The following is a 12,751-nucleotide window of genomic DNA, read 5'->3' as shown; positions in this document are numbered from 1 at the left end:
CTCGCTGGTTTATCCCGGTTTGCAATTAATTCTATATTTCTTCCTACTCCCTGACCTAATTATTTGGCTGGCTTAACAGTTCCTTTTCATGATTTTCTCTTTTCCATTGTGTTCATGAGGGTCCTAAGGACAGCGGCGTCACATTTTACGGTTCGAAATTTGAGTTTAAAATGACTTCGCAGTCCTTTTCGAGAAGGTCACCCATCGCTGTGACTCTCGGCTCGTTTAACTTCTTATGTTCTGTTTTTCTTATTTATACTTAACTAATTGGAAATTACTAATTATTTTTGTTTATGGCTTATCTAGTTGTCTTAAGTGTGGTTTTAATCCTCTTAATTGTCCGGATCGACACTGGTCACCGGAACAGTGAAATAGACCAGGCTATGCAAATAGGGGTGTTACTGTTAGTAGTATGCCCTAGAGCATATCATTTAGTATGTATCTTGTACATATTTTTATTAATAAAGGCATTTCCACTTTTCCGTTTACATAATATATTTATGTGTAATAGAAAATGTCCATTGATATTTTGTTAGAAATATTATTCTTAAGTTGTTAAGAATATGAGTGACAATATTTCTAGCACAAAGTATCATAAATAGGTTCACAATCGAGGATACTTCATAATAAGGACATGACTTATCCAGAAAGATTGTATTCATGTTTGTTCCCAAGTTATTTATATGAGATATAAATAAGATGGAATGGTGAGTCTCATGCCATATAACAAACTTGATAGGCACTTATAAATGATAAGTAGGCCGAACCAGTGACACTTATGATAAGCACATGGAGTTTACTCTTGTCAATGTTTTGTCATAAATCATATCAGTGCATATAATCTTTAGACCTGAGATAGCACAGTTATCTTGTATATAGGTAGTTTGAGTTTGATATTGCTTTCATACTTGTACTATGTATGGGTATATGGGCATGTGTTGGCTCCTGCTAGTTATATATGGAGGTAGGTGTTGATCAAGATGGAATCTGTTCCTCTAAGTAAATAGAGTTAAAATCCTATATTCATTTAATTGTTCTTGATGTTTCAAGTTCCTGGCCAGGACAGATAGATTTATTCAGAAAAGAGTTTCTGATGAGAAAAATCTTTTAATCAAGAACTGGAATTAAAAGAGAACATAATATTCATAGCAAATGGAGTTTGACATAAACCATGACTCCAGCTTGAGTTGGGATTTTGTAACAGAGAGATTCTAGTGCATGGTAACATATGATTATAGGTTCATTTAAGGTAAACCTTATTACTAATTGGGTGGCCATGGCATGCTATGCTAGGTGTTAACCATGGTCTATGAGGTTGATAAAATGATTTAGAGAAATCATTTATGGTAAGAAAGAGTTCTGATGATATTAAGAGTTGATATCATGTCTCATTGCCAATTAGTGATGAGCCTAGTAAGTCACACACATACACAAGTTATCACCTATTTAAATATGATTTAATTAATTAATTAAAGAGTTTAATTGATTAATTAAATAGATTTGGTTTGCAATTAAATTGCAAAGTCCCTAGCATGACTTGAAACCAAATCTAGATTATTGGATGTGTAGTATAAAATAAATTTATATTTAAAGTGTTTAAATATGAATTTAATTGATGAGAAATTAATTAATAGAGATTAATTAATTAATTTATATTTGATATAAATTAATTAGAAGAAGAAAATAATTATTTTGGGTTAAGAACTCAAAATTAAGACACGGGGGCATTTTGGTCATTTTACGATTGTGACACGTGGCACCATGAGATGGTGACACATGGCATAACACATAAGCTTGCAAAATGTTTTTAATCATGTAAGATGATTAAAATCAAGATTAAATATAGGTTTGACACTTGGCACAATGTGATTGGGTCACTTAAACCTAGAGCTAATCAAAAGGTGACATGTGGCTAGGGTTTAATGTGTTAACCTAGCTATTTAAGTGTGGTTATGAAAGAAAACATAACCAGCAGCCTCTCCTCTCATATGTCACGCCACTTTGAGCCTCTCCAGCTATTTCTCTTCATCTCTCATCAATTCAAAGAGATTAGCCATCAATCTCTTGAATTAAGAACACTAGAAATTGTTTCTAGTGTCTGTTTACATCTCTAATCTCTTAAAAGGCGAACTTGAATTTCTAATTAATAGAAAAGGCTTTAGAAGCTGTTCAAGGGCTGCCATAGGTGTTCTTGGTGTGGACAAGCTAGAGGGACAACATCCGGTGTCCTCAAGACGAATCTCAAAGGCGCAGACATTGCGGCACATCAAGAGGTTAGTGTAATCGTTCTTGATTTAATCTAGGGTTCTAAAATTAATCTGATTAATTTTAAAATCTTAAATGGCAAATACAGATCCAAAAACATATTAAAAGAGTTTTAATATGTTGTTTATCATTGAAATCAAATAGATAAAAATAAATCTTGCATGGCGCATGTGACCCTAGGCAAAAATTTTTGAATTCAATGGTATAATCTTGTGTTTTTCACGCTTCCGTTCCTTCAGTTACAGGGTGGCGGCTGGCCGGCGAGGGGAGGAGGGAGGACAGAGAAAAGGGGAGAGAGAGAAGGAGAGGTCGGGACTCATGCGGGGAGAAAGAAAAAGGAAGAAAAAGTCAGTCTGATTCGACAGGTCCGATCCGATCCGATTTGATTCGACCGGTTTGATTCAAGATACAAAATTTTGAATTTTTTACTCTGCCTTGGGATCAAAAATGAGGCCCAAAAATTCCAAAAAAATTCTAGAAAACTCAGAAAAATTCATAGACTCCAAATATATTTTTAGTTTTTCCACGTGGTCTTTAAATTAATTTTTAAAAATCATCAAAGTTTATATTTTCAAAAAATCGAACCCGATTTCTAAAACCTGAAAAATTTCAAATAATTTCCTAAAATTTAAATAAAGTAAAATATTAATATTTATCCATAAAATAATAAATTTAAAAATTAAGGGTGTTACATTCTTCCCCCCTTACAGAAAATTCATCCTCGAATTTTACACAAGGCAGAATAAAGTACAGAATTATACATTGAATAGATAAGGGTATTTGCTACGCATGTCCCGTTCTGACTCCCAGGTACACTCTTCTACTGACTGGCTCCTTCACAAAACCTTTACCATAGGGATCTATTTTGATCTTAGCTGCCTCACTTGGTAGTCCACTATGGCTACAGGTTGCTCCTCAAACGTCAAGTTTTCTTTTAGCTTTATTACATCCGATTGTATCACATGAGAAGGATCAGGAATGTATTTCCTGAGCATAGAGATGTGAAACACAGGATGAACATGAGAAAGGTTGGGTGGTAGCTCCAACCGATAGGCAACTACTCCAACTCTATCAGTAACCTCAAAAGGTCCAATATACCGAGGTGCCAACTTGCCCTTCTTTTCAAATCTCATGACTCCCTTCATTAGAGAAACCTTCAGGAATACATAGTCGCCTACTGCAAACTCTACATCCCTCTTTCTGGGGTTTGCATAACTCTTCTGCCTACTGAAAGCTGTTTTCAATCGTTCCCTGATTAAAGAAACTATCTCTGAAGTGTACTGCACTAGGTCTATATCATGCACCTTCACTTCTCTCATTTTCATCCAACACAGAGGAGACCTACACTTTCTTCCATATAGTGCCTCATAGGGTGCCATCCCTATGCTGGAATGGTAACTATTGTTGTAGGCAATCTCTACCAAAGCTAGCTAATCATCCCATTGACCTCCAAAATCCAAAACACTCATGCGAAGCATGTCTTCCAGTGTTTGGATTGTCCTTTCAGACTATCCGTCTGTCTGAGTGTGAAAAGCAGTACTAAAGTTCAACTGTGTGCCAAGTGCCTCCTGCAACTTCCTCCAAAACTGAGAAGTGAACTAGGGCCCTCTGTCAGATATTATGGAAGCAGGAACTCCATGCAATATGACTATTTCTCGAATGTAGAGTCGGGCGTACTGTGCCACAGAATATGTAGTCTTCGCAGGCAAGAAGTGAGCTGATTTAGTTAGACGGTCTACAATTACCCATATCGAATCATATCCTAGCATGATACGAGGCAACCCAGTCACAAAATCCATAGTAATCATTTCCCACTTCCATTCTGGGATAGGGAGCTCTTGCAGCTTCCCTAACGGTCTCTGGTGTTCAAACTTCACCTTCTGACAAGTCAAGCACTTGGACATAAAGTCTGCTATGTCTCTCTTCATGCTATTCCATCAATAGCTATCTTTCACATCATGGTACATCTTAGTAGAGCCTGGGTGGACATTGTAGTGTATAGTGTGCCTCTCGCATGATTTCATTTCTGAGATTGTCCACATCGGGCACACATATCCTAGAACCTTGCACTAGGGTGCCATCATTGGTAAATCCAAACTCACCACCTTCACCCTGCTGTACTCTTTCTATGATCTTCATCAATTGTTGGTCTTTGTGCTAGGAAACTCTAACTCTGTCTTGCAGGTCTGGTCTCACTGAAAAATGAGCCAACAATACCCCCTCATCTGAAAGATCTAGGATTAAACCTTGATCCATCAACTCATGTACTTCCTGAATCAATGGTCTCTTCTCTGCTGAAATGTGCGCCAAGCTGCCAGAAGATTTTCTGCTCAAAGCATCAGCTACTACATTGGCTTTCCCAGGGTGGTACTGGATGGTGCAATCATAGTCCTTCAGAAGCTCCATCCATCTCCTCTATCTCAAGTTTAAATCTCTCTGTTGGAAGATGTACTTCAAACTCTTATGGTCAGTGTATATCTCGTACACTTCACCATACAGGTAGTGTCTCCAGATTTTTTAGTGCAAAGACTACAGCCGCCATTTCCAAATCATGGGTGGGGTAGTTCTGCTCATGCCCCTTCAGCTGTCTTGAAGCATAAGCCACTACTTTTCCATTCTGCATCAAAACACATCCTAAGCCAACTCTGGTGGCGTCACAGTACACGGTATATCCTTCACCACTCATCAGTAGTGTCAACACCGGGGCGGTGGTTAGACACTCCTTAAGCTTCTGGAAACTCTCCTCATAGTCATCTGTCCAAATGAATGGAACATTCTTCTGAGTTAACTTAGTTAGGGGAGCCGCTATCCTGGAAAAATCTTGCACAAAACGCCTATAGTAGTTAGCTAGACCCGGAAAAATTCTCACCTCAGTGACTGTTGTAGGCCTAAGCCAATCATTTACAGATTTAATTTTCTTGGGATCCACTTGAATGCCTTCACTAGAAACCACGTGTCCCAAGAATGAGATGCTTTCTAGCCAAAATTCACATTTTGAAAATTTGGCATATAGCTGGTGCTCCCTCAAAGTTTGCAACACCATCCTCAAGTGCCACACGTGTTTTTCCTCGGTTCGAGAGTATACCAAAATGTCATCTATGAATACGATGACCAAACGGTCCAGGAATGGCTTGAACACCCTGTTCATCAGGTCCATGAAGGCTGCTGGTGCATTAGTGAGTCCAAAAGACATCACCAAGAACTCATAATGACCATATCTTGTCCTGAATGCTATTTTGGACACATCCTCATTCCTGATTCTCAACTGATGGTATTCTGATCGCAGGTCTATCTTGGAAAAGAATCTAGCTCCTTGGAGCTGATCAAACAGATCATCGATCCGAGGAAGTGGATACTTGTTCTTCACAGTCACCTTGTTCAGCTGTCTATAGTCAATACACAACCTCAATGGCCCATCCTTCTTTCTCACAAATAGAATAGGAGCACCCCAGGGTGAAGTGCTCGGACGTATGAAACCCTTGTCCAAAAGCTCCTGTAGTTGCTCCTTTAACTCTTTCAATTCTGCTGGTGCCATCCTGTAAGGCGGCATTGATATGTGGTTTGTACCCGGCACAACATCAATGCAGAATTCTATTTCCCTTCCTAGTGGCAACCCTAGAAGCTCCTCAGGGAAGACATCCATGAATTCTCTGACAACAGGAACATTTTCCATGTTGACACCTTCTACAGATGTATCTCTTACCAATGCCAAATACCCTTGACATCCACGCCTCAACATTTTTCTAGCACTAATTGCTGACACCAAATTATATGGAGCCACGCTCCTGTCACCATCAAAGCTAAACTTTTTCACACCAGGTATGTGGAAATACACATTTTTGTTCCTGCAGTCTAAAGTGGCATAATGAGTTGCCAACCAATCCATTCCCAAGATTACATCAAAATCCATTACTGGTAGAGGAACCAAGTCTGCTGGGAGGATCTTTCCATCCACTACTACTGGGCTACTAGGAAAAACCATGTCTACATCTATGTTGTCACTAAGCGAGGTAGCTACAGACAAAGGACATTCTAAAGTTGTAGGGTTTCTACCCAATCTTATGGCAAACACTGGGGAGACAAATGAGTGCGTAGCACCCGCATCTATCAAAACACAAGCCTCATAGGAACAAATTAGAAGAATACCTGCCACAACTGCATTGGAAGCCTGAGCATCCTAGTGGGTCAGGGTGAAAACCCGAGCTTGACCCCTACCCTAGGTGGCAGAACCCTGATACTGACCTCTACTTCCTGATCTGCCTCCAAATCCACGTCCCCTTTGTCCTCGGCCTTGTTGGCCACTGAATTGACTGCCTGCCATGTTGAAAGCACCAGGATACAACTGACGAGGAACATTTGCAATAGAACCTTGTGACCTCATCTGTGGCTTGCTGAACACGGGGCATTCCCTAGCAAAGTGACTTGGTTGGCACACCTGAAGCATACTCCTGAACTGGTCATACAAGGTCCTGAATGTCCTCTTCCAAACTGTGCTCAAGGTGCAAAGGAGGATCCTGAACCAGACCCAGAACTGCTGTACCCTGAACTATGACCACTGCTGGATCCATACCCTGGCCTGAACCCTCGAGGTTTGTGTCTAAAACCACTCTTCTTGTTCCTACTTCTTCCTTTGTAATTACTCTGGCTACCACTATCCGGAGCACCCATGTGGGGAACACCTGAAGAACCCTCTGCTCTATTTTTCTTTGCCCTACCGCTGTCATCCACAGCATAACTAATCTCAATTTGTCTGGTTTGATCAACCACCACATCAAAAGACCGATCCGACATCATGGCCAGGTTTGCATAGCTCCGGTCAAGCCCCTTTAGGAACCTCTTCACCTTCATAGTTTCTGTAGCTACTGCTGTAGGGGCATGCCTGCTCAATTCCAAAAATTCTGTAGCATATTCATCTACAGAACTGCTATTATGTCTTAAGGCCTCAAAAGCCCACTGCTTTTGATCTCTGAAACTTTCTGGTACAAATCGGTTGATGAACAGTTCCACAAACTGAGTCTACGACAAACCCTCCATCTGAGGTAATATGTAATCATTCATCCATTGTCTAGGCATAGGCCCCATGACATGCTGCATACACTCTATAAGTCTTCTATCACCAATCGCAATTACATTCTGCTTCTGCATAGAATTCAAAAACCGATATGCATCGTTTGACATATCATAAGTACCAGGCACCAACTTCTTGAAATTGATTATCTGTTTATAAAGTTCCTCTCTCGGTGCGGTGGACTGTTGCTGCTGGGAAGGGTGGACTATATACTGTGCCATCATATCGATGGTTCTCTGCAACCCAGCTAGAGTAGCTGCCATTGAGTCCATGGGACCTGTGCCATAAAAGACTGATCCTGAACTGGTGGCAGCTGCTCTTTTACTTGAGCAGCTCTAGGCCTCCTACCGCGCCTCCTCGGGGCAGGCGCCTCATCCTGTGCTGACACCTCGTCAGGCACATCTAGTTCTGGTGCTGTGGCAGCTCTCCTGCTTCTACGCATTTTCCTGAAATTCAGCAGCATTAGCCCACAAAATTCAAAACAGCATGTTACACAGCTCCATAGACTCATATTTATACATAATTATATGAAGCAGAAACTAGAAGCAAAGATGAGAATGCAAGACGAATGTGGACCCTATTTTCCGCATGTGACTCCTATTAGACTCTTCCCAACACTTTAGACAATTTTTCCCTATGAATCTGGAGCCTAGGCTCTGATACCACATTTGTCACGACCCAACCTATGGGCCGGACCGGTACTAGGACCTGGGCTAGCCTAAAGCCCCCGAGGCCCGTAGTAAGCCTAACTATTTCTTAACCCAACTCTAAGGCCCATTTGGGCCCAATTTTAAGAATTTAACCGGACAGAGTCCGGCCATAAAGTGGACCTTTCAACGGGGAGTTTTTGACTCACCCGACCTGTAAACAAAATATATAATCAATTGGGGAGCTCAGCTCACCCTCCACATACTCAATGTCATAAAAAAAAAAAAGGGAGCTCAGCTCCCTCATCCAGTCCATCAAACATGCATATAATAATACGTTTACAAGTCCAACATGATTATATTACAGACCCAAATCAAATAAATACTTCTAACACATGCGGAAATTCTAAGAGTTAACAGTTTTATACAAACATTAATAAACGACCTGTGAGGGAGAAAAGCAGGTTAACCTCAAAAATATCCTCTTGTGGCCTGGAAAAATATTGAACAGGAGTGAGCGTTCGACTCAGAGAGTAAAATATTAATTTTAACCATAATCTCTATAACTATCTAAATCTAATGCACCCTGTAGAGTGAAATGCAACAGCAATATTTTCACATCATAACAGCAAAAAGGTAATTTGGAGCACTCACACACCCAGTAATGTCAAATCATAAATATATGGGAGCTGATCCCCTATACAGCTCTCTTGAATCCAACCTGTGCCAGCGAAGAACTCAAGCCGGACTTTCGCTTACTAAACCAAATTGGGGTCCCAGCGAAGAACTCAAGCCATGTCTACCTCGAAGGATCGGGTCCTAGCGAATATCTCAAGCCGTGTCTACCCGTCCTATCCATAACCAACACCACATCACATGCACGCCAACGCACGCACACTGCTCCAAATTACCACAACAATATCCATGGCACTTTAACATTTGTGAATGCAATATAAAACGTGCTTAGAGTTTAACTACATAGACATATTCATATAAGTGATGCATGGGCATGCTTAAATATATAATAATATCGAAATTATAATTAAAATTAATATTTTACTCACAGACTTGACAATGATCCTTTGTGGCGGTCAATGAGGAAGAAAGTCATCGGCTCACCTGACAATTTTATTACAATTGTTTAATACAATTGACTCAATACAACCCAAGAAAAGACCAAATACGTCATAAGTCGTGCTGAAAATCCGGCAGAGTCTCCCCTATACCTAAGACCTACCCAACCTGCAAATGGGTTTAAAACACACTTCTATATCCACCAACCATACACCTACAACTCAATCATATCACACAGCCCCTCCTGGGCCCATCCAAACAGTCATCAATCACAATATGTAAAATTACAGTTTAGTCCTTATAATTGACCCTTTTTGCAAAAACCACCCAAATAAACTCTAAAAATTCTAAAACTTTGCCCGCGGGCCTTAGCAATATTACTAGGCTAATGCAAAAAGAATCATAATTTTCTGAGTTATCACGAATATTTTATGGATTTTTAATCCCATTTAAGCACTATAAAATTACGAAAAAGCAAGGTTCGGGTTTACCTATGCCGATTCCGAATCTGGGGACGCTCTCGGGACGTCTGACAACAGTGGGGTAGCCAAAATCTCAATCTAATTCCAAGGATTTTTTGATAGCCGATCTGTCTGGCCGAAAATTCACAGACCCAGACAATTGTCGAATTTCTGCGAATTGAAGATACCTACACGAAGCTCACAACACAGGGGTTAGTACATAAATTTTACGGAATTTTCTAAGCTCATTTAATGCTCGGAAAAACACTACGAAGTTCCATGGGACCCATCGAAAAACGGTGTCGGAAAATTTCGAAATTTATATTGTCGCGAAGCTCTCGACGAGTGGAGTGCTTTGGTACTCTCAGTTTTATCATAGGGTTCACGGTTTGCGAGAAATCTAGCCCAAAAGTCAAAATGGGCTAAAACTTCCCGGACAAAAATTGGATAAAACTTCCCGGACAAAAATTGGACAAACCGCTAGATAGATTTTAGTATTCTTAGTGTCTATGGAAAGCTCTCGAGGTGTAGATGGTGTTTGACACAAGACCTGGCCGAATCAGCCGAATTTTGGCCGGGAAGATGAAGCGACGCGCTGCGCATCGCACGGCTTCCCGGCATTCCAGGCGGCGACCGGTGATGGGTCCTGTCATATCTCCATCAGACATTTTCTTTGAATTTAAAATCTTATTAAATAATTTAGTTAACCATGCTACTGTCATATCTCCCGAATACTTCCACACTTCAATTGGTATTTCATTAGGTCTACAGGCTTTACCCACTTTCATTCTCTTAAGTGCTTTCTTTACTTCTAAATATCTAATCCTTCTAGTATAATTCACATTTTTTTCTATTGCTCTGTAGTCTATATTCACGCTATTACCATTTTGATTATTATTAAAGAGATCATCAAAATAATTGCTCCATCTTTCCTTAATGTCCTCATCTTTCACCAACATTTTTCCTTCTTTATCCTTAATGCTGAGATCTTGACATTTCTTTTCTCTCCTCCTTGCTAATCTATAAATATGTTTCTCTCCTTATTTAGTTCCAAGCTTCTCATATAACTTTTCAAAGGCTTGTGCTCTTGTTTGACTAACTACCTTTTTTGCCTTTTTTTTGCTATCTTGTACTGTTCATATGCCTCATTATTATCACACTTAGGTAATTTCTTATACCATTCCCTGTTTCTCGTCACTGCCTTTTGTACTTCCTCATTCCACCACCATCTCTCTTTTTAGGGTGGTCCATGTCCTCTAGACTCTCTGAGTACTTTTCTAGCTACTTCTCTAATCTTTGATGCCATTTGCATCCGCATACCATTGGCCTCCATATTCAGCTTCCATGCTTCGGACTCGAGAAGCTTATTTTTGAACTTTAATTGCTTTACTCCTTTGAACTTCTACCACTTTGTTCGAGCTATACTATTTCTTCTAATCTTACTTGAATTGTTCCTAAACTTGACATCCAATAATACTAACCGATGTTGACTTATTAAAACCCCTCCCGGAATGACCTTGCAATCCTTGCATAGAGCTCTATTTGTCTTCCTAGTTAAGAAGAAGTTAATTTGGCTTCTATGTTGCCCACTTTTGTAAGTTACTAAATGTGACTCTCTTTTTATAAAGTATGTATTTACTAGTATTAGGTCGTATGCCATAGCAAAATCTAGGATGCTTTTTTCTTCCTCATTTCAACTGTCAAAACTAAAACCTCCATGAATATTCTCATAACTTTGCCTATCACTTCCTATATGTCCATTCAAATCTCCATTGATGAAAATATTCTCTTTAATCGGTATGCTTTGCATTAGATCATCCATATCTTTCCAAAACCTTTGTTTACTCTCACTATCTAGTCCTATTTGTGGGGTATAAGTACTAACTACATTTATTATTTCTCCTTCTAGTACTAGCTTTACTATTATAATTCTATCTTCTACTCTTTTCACAGTTATTACTGTAACACCCCAAATTTTAAATTTATTATTTTATGAGTAAATATTAATATTTTAAATTATTTAAATTTTAGGAAATTGTTTGAAATTTTTAAAATTTTAGAAATCGGGTTCGATTTTCTAAAAATATAAAACTTTGATGATTTTTAAAAATTAATTTAAAGACCACGTGACAAAACTAAAAATATATTTGAATTCTATGAATTTTTTTGAGTTTTCTAAAAATTTTTTAGAATTTTTGGGCCTCGTTTTCGGTCCCAAGGCAGAGTAAAAATTCAAAATTTTGTATCCTGAATCGAATCGGCCGAATCAAACCGAACCGGGTTGGACCGATCGAATAGGACCGGCCTCCCTCCTTATTTTTTTCTCTTCCCCACGCATCCTGACCCTTCTTTCTCTCTCTCTCTCTCTCTTATTTTCTCTCTCCTCCCTCCTCCCCACGCCGGCCAGCCACCGCCCCAGCCTCCCTAGCTCGCCTGCGTGATACCTCGCCCTTCCCTCCTTGTCGGCCGCCTCCTGGAACGCCGAGAAAGCACGGGCGAAGACCCCTGATGCGCAGCGCGCTGCTTCAGCTTCCTGGCCAGAATCCAGCTGATCCGGCCACCGATTGGGCCAGATCTTGTGTCAAACACCATCTACACCTCGAGAGCTTTCCATAGACACCAAAAACATCAAAATCCATCGAGCGGTTTGCCCAATTTTCATCCCAGAAGTTTTAGCCTATTTTGATTTTTGGGGCTAGATTTCTCGCAAACTGTGAACCTCACGAGAAAACCGATAGTACCAGAGCGCTCCACTCATCGAGAGCTTCACGGCAATATAAATTTTGAAATTTTCCTACACCGTTTTTCGGTGAGTCCCACGAAACTTCGTAATGTATTTCCGAGCATTAAATGAGCTTAGAAATTTTCGTAAAAATTATATACTAACCCCCGTGTTGTGGGCTTCGTGTAGATACCTTCAATTCACAAAAATTTGACGGTTGCCCAGGTCTGTAAATTTCCGTCCAGACAGACCGGCTACCGAAAAAGTTTTAGAATTGGATCGAGATTTTGGCTACCCCATCATTCTCAGTCGTCCCGAGCGCGTTTCCAAGATCGGAATTGGCATAGGTAAACCTGAACCTCACTTTTTCTTAATTTTTTAGTGCTTGAATGGAATTAAAAATCCATAAAATATTCGTGGTAGCTCAGAAAATTATGATTCTTTTTGCATTAGCTTAGTAATATTGCTAAGGACCGCGGGGCAAAGTTTTAGAATTTTTAGAGCTTATTTGGGT

This window comes from Hevea brasiliensis, chromosome 11, assembly GCF_030052815.1.
Source record: "Hevea brasiliensis isolate MT/VB/25A 57/8 chromosome 11, ASM3005281v1, whole genome shotgun sequence".
In the NCBI taxonomy this organism is placed as follows: Eukaryota; Viridiplantae; Streptophyta; class Magnoliopsida; order Malpighiales; family Euphorbiaceae; genus Hevea; species Hevea brasiliensis.
Note: the sequence above shows the minus strand (reverse complement) of the source record.